The sequence below is a fragment of the Cynocephalus volans genome, chromosome 9 (genome assembly GCF_027409185.1).
Source record: "Cynocephalus volans isolate mCynVol1 chromosome 9, mCynVol1.pri, whole genome shotgun sequence".
NCBI lineage: Eukaryota > Metazoa > Chordata > Mammalia > Dermoptera > Cynocephalidae > Cynocephalus > Cynocephalus volans.
Genome location: NC_084468.1, coordinates 101,321,363 through 101,332,383, shown reverse-complemented (window position 1 = coordinate 101,332,383; position 11,021 = coordinate 101,321,363). Strand labels below are relative to the sequence as shown.

At 38.2% G+C, this 11,021-nt stretch overlaps 1 pseudogene; it reads left to right on the top strand.

Annotated features, from left to right (window-relative positions):
* Positions 1-237: 237 nt before the first annotated feature.
* Positions 238-974, top strand: LOC134385767 (phosphoglycerate mutase 1-like; annotated as a pseudogene).
* Positions 975-11,021: the final 10,047 nt, after the last annotated feature.

Below are 11,021 nucleotides of genomic sequence, written 5' to 3'. Positions count from 1 at the left end.
TTTTAATATTTCTTTATATATTTTGTATAGCAGTCCTTTATCATATGTGTCTTTTGAAAATATTTCTCTCATTCAGTGATATGTCTTTTCATTCCATTGATAGTATCTTTTACAGAGCATAAATTTTTAATTTTAATGAAGTCCAGCTTATTAATTCTTTCTTCCACAGATCACACCGTTGTTGTTGTATCTAAAAAGTTGTCACCAGAGTCAGTGCAGCATTCCGAGCTTACAGGCATGGCCGCCTACAAGCTTGTGGTGATCCTGTATGGGAGATCACCCGGTATCAGCCACTTCAGCCGCTGGTACCACTCTGATCTGAAGCTGGTGGGGCATGAGGAGGGGAAGAGCGGAAAGCAGGCTTGGGGAGATACTGGATATGACTTTGACTTTTCTTCAACTCAAGGAAGATGAGAGCAATCCTGACACTCTAGACAATGCTGGATGCCACTGACCAAATGTGGCTACCAGTAGTAAGGGCTCAGTACCTCAATGAGCAGACTATGAGGGTCTAACTGGCCTCAATAAAGAAAAAACTGTTGCCATGCATGGCAAGGCCCAGGTAAAGATCTCATGGCACTTTTATGATATTCCACCACCTCCAATGAGCCTGACTGTCCTTCCCACTGCAATATTAGTAAGGATTGCAAGTACAAAGACCTCACTGAAGATCAGCTACCATCCTGTGAGAGTCTGAAGGACACTATTGCAAGAACAGTGACATTTTGGAATGAAAAAACAGTTCCTCAGATTAAGGAGGGAAAGCAGATGTTGATTGCAGCCCATCTAACAGCCTTCAGGTTAATGTCAAGCATCCAGAGGGTCTCTCTGAGGAAGCTATCATGAAGCTGAAGCTGGAGGCTAGTATTTTTGTTGTCTGTGAATGGAACAAGAACTTGAATTCCATCAAGCCCATGCAGTTGCTGAGAAATGAAGAGGTCATGCATAAAGCTATAGAAACTGTAACTGCCTAGAGCATGGTCAAGAAGTAAAGGCAAGCAGGCAGACTACTGTTCAAGAAATACCTTCCCTGCACATCCCATACCTCTGCACCTCTCCCCTGCACATATCACATTGAACTCATCTGTAGGCATCTTAACTTGAAGCTGCAGATGGGGACCAGTGGCTTCAATTTTCATTTTAGCCATTTTTGTCTCCTGCTTCCACTTCCTTCTTATGGTATAGTCAGAATGGCACCTCTGGGACATGCGTTCTCTTAGGCAAGAGAGTTGAGAGGTAGTGAGTATGAAATTTTTGCTAGTGCTTTTTCTCCATAAGGCCTGCTTGAGTAGAGTATATGGAGGAACCACGCTGAGGCATGACCTATGAGAAGCAAGAGATCTTATTTGTATTTTCAGGAGGCAGTCCTGTATTATTCTGCAGTCAAGTAAATGTCTGGAGTCTCTAGTTATTCAAATGGAAAATGGATTTAATATGCATGGTGATTAGAAACAAACACACACAAAAACAATTTTCTTCCTGACTCCAGAGGAGCTGGCTCCATAAGGTTGGGATCAATCCTGAATGTGTTACATGTTGCATTTGCTTTTATAAAATATATATAAAACACACACACACACAGAGTACAAAACAAAAAAGCTTACGGTGTTTCTAGTAGTAGATAAAATAGTCCCATGGTCATCAGAAAATACCATTCCTCACACCAAAATGGGATAAACTCCTTGAGTTCTAAGGAGTAGAATGTGTGTGTGTGTGTGTCTCTGTGTGTGTGTGTGTGTGTGTGTGCACGCGCGTGTGTATATTTTAGACTCCCTCCCTTGCCTTATTCTTTTGTGGCAGTGAAATGCCTCTTGGTCACGTCCAAGTGTGCCTTTCACATCTCTCTGCTTACATTGCTTATCTGTCCTTTCATGTTGTCTACTTTATCCATTACAGCCCTTAGCATATTAATCACAGTAGCTTTAAATTTCTTGCCTGATTATTCCAATATCCTTGCCATGTCTTCTTCTGGTACTTGCTCTCTCTCTTCAAACTGTGTTTTTTGTCTTTTATTATGCCTCATACTTTTTTCTTCTTAGCCAGGCATGATTTACTGGGTGGAAGGAACTGCCGTAAACAGGCTCCCAGTGATGCTGTGTGTGGTAAGGTGGGGAGGGTGGGGACGTCTTTCTCTACTCCTATAAAGTCTCACTCTATTCGTGAGCTTGTTCCTCTGGACTGTGAACTTCATAAGAACTTCTCTGTTCTGTTTTTGTTTTATCTCCCCCTTAGGTGGGACAGGATGGCTGGAGGGGGGGGGATGCTGGTGTTAAGTATTTTCTTTCCTGCAAGTGAGTTAGGCTCTGATAAAACTCCAGCAGATTAGGCTCTGATTAACTTGTTTCTCCAGCGGTCATGCCTTGCTGAAAAGAACAGAATTCCCTGTCTTATTTCAAAATGGTTCCTTTTCCCCTCTCCCGATGGAATCCTGAAGGGATTTTTTTTTTTCCTTCAGATTCACTGCGAAAACTTTGTAAAAATCTAGTAGGTAAAATTCACAAAATCGTGAGAGCCTCCTGGAGTTTTTCTCTCTCAGAGTTGTCCAGCAACTGAGTTGCCAGCACTTTGTCAATTACAGTTCACATTACCGTACCCAAGCACTGGTTCTCACAGAAGTTTTTGCTCTGCTAAATTGTGATTTTCTGTGTTAATATGTCAATCTCTCCAATTTTAGGGGCAGTGGTTTGCTCTATATCCTCAATTTCTCTTATGGATCTAAGAAGAGTTGTTGTTTTTTTAGTTTTCTAAGCTTTTTACTTGTCATTAGGACAGAATGGCAATTCCAAGTTTCTTACGTGCTGGGTCAGAAACATAAGTCACAATTGTTTTTTCAACTAAAAATGGTGTTCTATGCAAAAAAAAAAAAAAAAAAAAAATGCAGAAATGTTTTACCTAGGGACAACCTCATATTTCCTTATTCAGCAGAATTACGTTTGTATTTGTAATTTTGTCACACAAAATATTAAAAAGATGTGTACCCAATAGCCAAGATTTAGTAAAACTAGTAATTTTCACTGATTAATCAGGGCAATTTTAAGAAAAACTAGACATTTAAAATATTTTTAATGGCAATTGCATGGCAGTAAAGAATGCTATGTCTCTGTGCAAATATCAACACATTAGAAAAGGTAAATAATGTATTAGTATTATTATAAAAATTGTTTTGATATTGAGGTCTCCTGAATATGTCTTGAACTCCCAGGATTCTATGGAACATGTCTGAGAACCCCCGACTAAAAGAGTGTTGGAATTCAGATACTTGTTTTCTTTGTAGTTATTCCTTCACTTTCACAGAGAAATTGACCTCAGAATTTAAGAGATGTGACAAAATAAATAAATAAATGTCTGGAGCTACCTGAGAAGTACAGATATTGGCAGTGACGTGAAACATACTGCAAACTAGAATTGAACTTCTAGACTTGATTAGACTTCTTCTGCTGCGGCAATAATTTTTGTTACCATTCTAACTTGTTATGATTCAGTAGGTACCATATGCTCATTGAGCATGTAGCTCTGAAAGTGTCTAGAAAGAACTAGAGTGTTAGGAGCAGTTGTTTGTCCCCTGTTGTTTTTGCAAAGCAGCAAAGGAAAGAAATGAGCTCAGGCAAAAAGTTGCCAAAGTAAGCAGTGACAGAAGGAAATAAAATTCAGAGACTTGGGATTCCACAGCTTCAGAAAACCAAATGTTTCTAAACCAGGAGGATATATGGCTGCTCTTTAAAGACTTTCTCTTTGAAGTTCTGTTAAAACTACTAGGATGAGAATAAAGGGAGGTATCCCTGTGACAAATATAAAATTAGGAATATGACAGACAGTCTGTTGTATGAGATGGCTTAAGGTAACTTTCACTGAAATGAGAGAGCAACACGTGGGTGCAGAATAGAAACCAAAAAATAAAATAAGTTGGATATTACATCCACTACTGGCACACAATTCTGACTGCAAGAAGCCTGTTACGTTTTGGAAAATATGTGCTGAAGAAATCATAAGATTAGCTTACATACAACATTCTAAAGACCATGAAAAAAGGCATATTTTCAACACCTTCTTTAAAAGGAGTTATGGACGACAGTAGCCGAAGATAACTATATATTATTTACCCTCACGGAGGGCAAAGGCACAGGTCACAAAATATAAGGGGTAATGAAATCATATCCAGAGAGCAGAATCAGAGTGACCAGGTAGACTAAGAAAGGAATTTATTTCACTGACATAGTAAGAAGTATTCATAATTCCTGTCTAGATAAATTTTATAGTTGATATTAATTTCCCAGTCTTTCCACTTTTGATTGAATTTTCTTACTAAAGTTTTCTGTACACTATATTTTGGGATAGGTGACTAGTTTGGGGCCATTATATATTGAAAGTGGGTCAAATATTTCTAGGTCATGAGAAACCACATGTAAACCAATGTAGAAGTTTGTATATCATTCAGATATTTGGAGTTTGAAGTGGATACAGTAACTATGTTAGATTTTGGTTTGTCCATTTCAGAAGGAGGTAAATGTTCTATGCATGGGTTCTATAGGCCATCAGAGGGGCAGACTATGGTGATACCATTAGGATTTCACACACACACACACACACACACACACACACACACACACACACACACACACACACAATTGGTTTTCCTCTTCTTCCTTGGAATTTTAGTTGTTTCACAAAGATTTCCAGGAACACTGTATTACCTAGTCTTTCTTCTGTTAGACTTGGCCACTGAAATGTGAACAGAAGAAATGTGTGCTAGATACTACAGGACATTAGTCATTCCGTTCCCCTCACCCATCTAACAGGAATCCAGATAGGACAATGTTGTTTTTTGACCCCCCAGAAAGTAATAATGCCCTAGAAGATGGTGAAGTCATATGATGGAAGAAATCTTAGCTCTTAGGTGACTATATAAAGATGAATTCTGACCTTGTCCATTCAAAACAAGTCTGCTACGTGGGAGATAAACAGATTTCCTTTTCAGTGCCTAATAAATTTGGGGGAATCTTTGTTACAATAGGTTAGCTTTTGTCCTAACTATTGCAGGGTTGTATAAAAACAACATTTGAGACTGCAGAAGCCCAGAGTCAGAAGAAACATAAAATTTAAGACTTAGGGAATTTGGAGAAATTTTTGAAAAGCCTAAAACTTAAACATACTATCTAATCTGAGGTTAGAGTTGGAGCACACCTAGATGTACAGAATGAGAGTTCTCTAGTGATAAAGGCCTTACAAGTAAGACAACATGCTTTTACCTGCCTATTTTAAAATATGGGGTGGAATTAGATGGGGATCACAGATTGGAACAGATTTAGCAATAGAGTGAAATTATGAATGAATAGAGTGTTAGTGATACCTATATTGCTGGTTATTTGGTAAAATAAATCGTGAATATGCATTTTTAAACACCACTTAAAATTGTTACTAAAATTCAGTGGCGAATTAAATACTTAGTTTTCTGGCACCCCCAGTTTAGTCACACATGTATATCACTCTTTCCTTCATTTCTAGAACATAACGAAAATCTGCTACTGCCAAATATGTTGTTTGTTAGATGCTCCCCAGTGTTAAAAGAACTCAACAGAAAATTTTTTGCTGGAGATTATATTTATGTTAGCCAAGGGAAGCTGATCTTTTTCCCATTCCTCCTTAAATGTTAAAAAACAAAATAAGATAAAACTGAGCGCAGTGCTCTACCAGTTTTTTCTCTTCGTATGTTCAAAATTTCATGCAAATTATGTTTTAATTTTTAATCAGAATTTTTTTTTTTTTTTTAAATAACACATGTAGAGAAACTGAGACAGATTTTTTTTGGAGACTGGCTGGTTTGGGTATCTGAGCCCTTGACCTTGGTGTTCTAACCAACTGAGCTGACTGGGCAACTGTTATGACAGATTTTTATAATGTTATGTAGGGTATGCTTAAAGGATGTATTCTTCAGTAACAAGGTCCTATCTAAAATTTACACTAAATGCAAGAACTGGATCTTAGTTCCATTAGGTACTAAGACCAAGATTGCTGGGAAGGTTATACTTTTTTGTTTGTTTGTTTATTTAAGGGGAGAAGACAATATTAATAAGATTCAACAGAGGACAAGGAAGCAGGGTGTATAAAACAAAAGGAAGGCTGAAGTAAAGAGGCATCAAAAAGAGTACAGAAGAAGGGCCGAGCCCGTGGTGCACTTGGTAGAGTGCTGCGCTGGCAGCGCGGCGACGCTCCCGCCGCGGGTTCGGATCCTATATAGGACTGACTGGTGCACTCACTGGCTGAGTGCCGGTCACGAAAAAACGACAAAAAAAAAAAAAAAAAAAAAAAAAGAGTACAGAAGGACTTTGGACCATGGGTGTTTTTACTACATGATGTCAGGGAAGAGACAAAGGCAATTTAAGTTGTCACAGTACAGGTTCCATTTAAAAAGATTAAAAAAAAATCTTCTGGCTCCTATGTGAACAAATTCCTCCTCAAATAAAAACGTCTATAAAATATATTGCGATAAAATAAAACTTTGGGGTACAGTGGTACTGCAATCCTGTAAATCCCAGACAACATAAACACAAAAACATTATTTTTTATTCGATATATAGAACACATTTGGGGTATATTACTGTGTATGATATATGTAAAAGTGTTACAAATCTTTTTTTCCCAGGGTCTTTTGGTTGCTTAGTAACAGAGGAATGGAAGGAATGGTAAAAATAGGTCACTATTAAGTTCAGGATTTTCTCTTTATTTTTTATGTCAGGAAATATCGTTTGAGGGTAATAATAGACATAAATCATGGATATTCTGTGCATTGCTCTGAGACAGCCTGAGATCTATGAGCACTACCATTTTATCTATCATTTCTCAACACTTTTTTTTCCCTCTTCTGGGGAAATGTAAAACATAAAGTAAGACATTTCTCTTATGCTTCCATAAATGTTAACAATTTTTCTTAATAGTCTATGATATCTTCAAACTATATGTGAAATGAAATAACAGTCATTACATATTTAGAGGAGTTGCCAATGTTTATCACAACAATAACTATTTGGGGACTTATAAAATCAAAGGAGTCATTCTTTCTGTGAAAACAAAATAAAAATCCATCACTTCTTTAAAATTTTGATTTTATGCTAATGGTTAATGTAAATATCTAGGACATTTAATTTAGACTGATTTAGGTAATGCTTTGCAGGTGTGCTACATTAATTATAATCACATTAGTGTAGCGATATTTCAATTATGTGTTTTTTTATAAAACACAGTTTATTCTAAAGTCATTGAGGATTTCTTTTCTTAAATCTTAGAAAACACAACAGCATTGTAATGCTTATTTTCTGTAATAAAGAGGCATGACTTAGGGAATCTGCTTTCAGATACCCAGATAAAAATTATAAACTCTAAATAAAATACATCTTAATAATTCAAATATCTGAAGACACTGGCGAGCAACCAGAAGGAAAAAAAAATGCTGAAAATGAATAGAAACTTAAAACAAGGGAACTGAACTGTGAAACAATTTGCATTTATGTGACATTTTACATGAGGCATAGCTAAGTTTACACATTAAAGAAAAAATAGAAATATACCAAAAAGCCATGATGTTGTTGGTAACAAAATTAAGAGCTTTCAGAACTGCTCTTAAATGAGGCATGAGATTATAGTAAAGAGTCACAAAAGGGGAAAGTTGAGGGATAGCAAGATTCTAAGAGAAAAAAATAAAATAGCTGGAAGACTAAATGATCTATGCAAAGATTTCACTGCCTGCCACAGGGAAAACAATGTTTGGTATTTGATTTTAGATAAAATAAATATGTAGACCAAAAGTCATCACTACCCAGAAGAAAATAACAGAATCCAGAGTTCCAAGAAGCTCCCATTCACATTGCCTAGCCTGAAATAAAAACAAGCAAGCAAAGATAGTAGACATGATTAAAAACATTAAGCCATCGCTAATATAAAAAGGAATTAATAAAAACTGACCCTGAGTTGGCTCATGAATTAGAATCACAGTTAAGAAATTGAAGGACTATATGGTTACCATGAATTAAGAAGTGGGTAATTATAGAAGAAAAATGGAAACTGTAAAAAAATTAAATATAAATTCTAAAACAAAATTGTGCAATATCTGTAGTGGATTGAATTATGTTCCCCCCAAACTCACTGAAGCTTGCATTGTGTCTTCCAAAGTCTATATATTAGAAGTTAAAGAGTTCCAGTCAAGATGGTGGAATAGATGGGTCCTCAGCATCACTCTCCCACAAATCAACCAATTTACAACTTTAAAAATGTAACATCAGCTAAGCTGGGGCCTCTGAAGCTCAGGGGAAGAGGAGGAGAGACCTACAGAGTTCATGAAGTCAGGAGAAACCATGATGAGAGAAAGAAAAAACTGCTCTGAATGTTTCAGGCTGTGGATGCTTTAAGGTTGGAGCCAATGAGCCAAAGGAGCAGGAGCTAGCAGAAGCCACAGCTGTGCCCTTCAGATGGAGTTACTTGGAGGCAGCAGGGGAGAAGAGGGCCTTGGCAGCCCCCAGGCCAGCAAGACCACCAATAGGGTTCCTGTGGACCCACACAGGAGTGAAGAGCCAGAACAACTGAAGAAAAGGGAGCTATTCAGAGGCTGGTGAGTCAGCACAAGGGACCAGCACAGGGCCCATCTCAGGAGAAGTGTTTGGAGCACAGGTGGTGGGGGAGATGGGCCAATGGGGAGAACACTGGGCCACAGTAAGGACAGCCAACCTGTCCCCCAATCAGTGCAGGACCACTGAGAGGAGACTGGTTGGGAATGCAGAATTGCATGGGGTGCAGTTTGATGAATAAATTCAGGCCCAGATCAGAGTTTCTACACAACCCAGATATATCTGGTCTCTGGAGAGCCTGAAGTACCTATAAGGTCAACCATTAAACCCTGAGCTGCACAAAAAGCCTTCCCTAGGGAAACAGCAGCAAAGCAGCAATTTAGCTCAACCACACAGCTCAGGTACTGGTTCCCACAGGAAGTTCCCCCATTTTAGAAGTAAGCAAAGGACAAAAAATCAGTTCCGGCCCAGGCACACCACCAGCACCTTGGGGCCTGCCTGGGAACCAAAGGTACGGAGCCAGGGGACTGGGCCCCACTCCCACAACCAGGCACACTGTGCCAGTGCCTCAGGGCCTGACCGGGGACCTGAGTCATGGAGAAGGTGACTGGACCCGCCCCCCAGCCCCAAACCAGGCACACTGCCAGCACCGGGTGGCCCTGCTCGGGGACCCGGGACTTGGGCCCAGGGACTGGCCCCCCTTCCCACAACCAGGCAGATTATAGTCTATACAATAAGGCAAGAAAAATAAATAACCAGCATCCAAATTACAAAGGTGGAGGCAAAACTCTTTATTTGTCTGTGATATATTCATCTATGTAGAACATCTGAAACAATCTTCTAAGAAGTTAATAGTAATAATAAGAGAGTTTATTAAGATCGTAGGATATGAGATCAATAAATAAAAATCAATTGTACTTATTAATACTAGAGACAAACAGAAAGTGAAGAAAAAAGTGCCACTTATAAGCTTCAAAATATGATATACAAACTTATATTCAGGTGTAAATCTGACAAAAGATATACAAAATCTGTACACTGAAAACACACACATATACTCATAGTAAACACCAGATTCTGGAGTAGGAGAAAAAACTGTTTATTATTTATGAAAAAAGAAAAGAAAAGAAGGAGCCAGAGCAATATCTGGTGTCTATTCCCTGAAAATCCATTCCCGCAGAGTGACACAGAAAGTACCACATAGTAAGATAATATCTGTACATGTAGCAGAATGCACTACCGATGAAGAAACCTGCATTTAAAAGACTGATATTGTACATATGAGTATTCAGGGCTGCTGGTGACCTTGCCCAAACCTGCCTACAGATAGAGAGAGAGAGAGGGAGGGAGGGAGGGAGGGAGAGACAGAGAGACAGAGAGACAGAGAGAGAGAGAGAGACAGAGAGACAGAGAGAGAGAGAGAGAGAGAGAGAGAGCATGCACATGCTTGTCTTTACTCTGGAATCTGAGGAAGGAAAATATTAGATCTTTATATTTACTACCCTAGAACACCATCGTGGAGGCAAACCTTTAAGCTTTACTATCCTCAAATGTCTTATACAAATTACACAAACAGGCATATACAAATATTCTTAAGTTGGCTGAGGATGCCTCCACTTGGAGGCACCAGATCATGAAGAAAGATGAAATAACCATGAAGAACTTTCTCTTAATATGTTTATGCAAATAAACTTTCATTCATACTTTGTAGCACACAAAAATTAATTCAAAGTGAATCATAAATCTAAATTAAAACCTTAAACAATGATACTTCTGAACAAAAACTTAGGAAAAAATCCTTTGGGATTAGGCAATATTTTTTTAGAGATGACTTCAAAGGCATGGTCCATAAAAGAAAAAATTAATAACTAGAAAATCATTTTTTCTTACCAAAATCATCTCTTCAAAATATTCTATTAATGAAAAGATAAATGAGAGTGGAAAAATTATTTTCATACAATGTATCTGATAAGAGACTTGTATCAGGAATGTACAAGGAACTATCAAAACTCAGTAATAAGGAAAAATTACAATAAAACCAGACCCTTGCAAAGAATGGATGCTCTGTGGATAACAAATAAATGTAATAAGGAAACTAATATTCATCAGTAGGGAAATGGAAATAAAATACACAATAGGATTTCACAACTTACCCATTAACATGTCTAAAATCAAGAAAGAGTGATACCACATGTCCTCACTCATAAGCGGGAGCTAATAGAGAAAGAAGGAGGGAAAAAAGGACCACGGTGATGCATTGGACTTGCAGAGGGAGAGAATAGACCTAGGGTTACTGTGGGGGTTGGGATGGGGAGGTACAGGGGGTTGGAAAGAGGTTGGGTTGGGGACACAGGGAACAACTGCGATTTACGGTGGTGGGCATGCTCATAGTATTGATCTGATCATCACATCCTGGGTGCAGGTGCTAATGGTCAGCTCTGTGTCCCATAATTATGTAAAATCAAC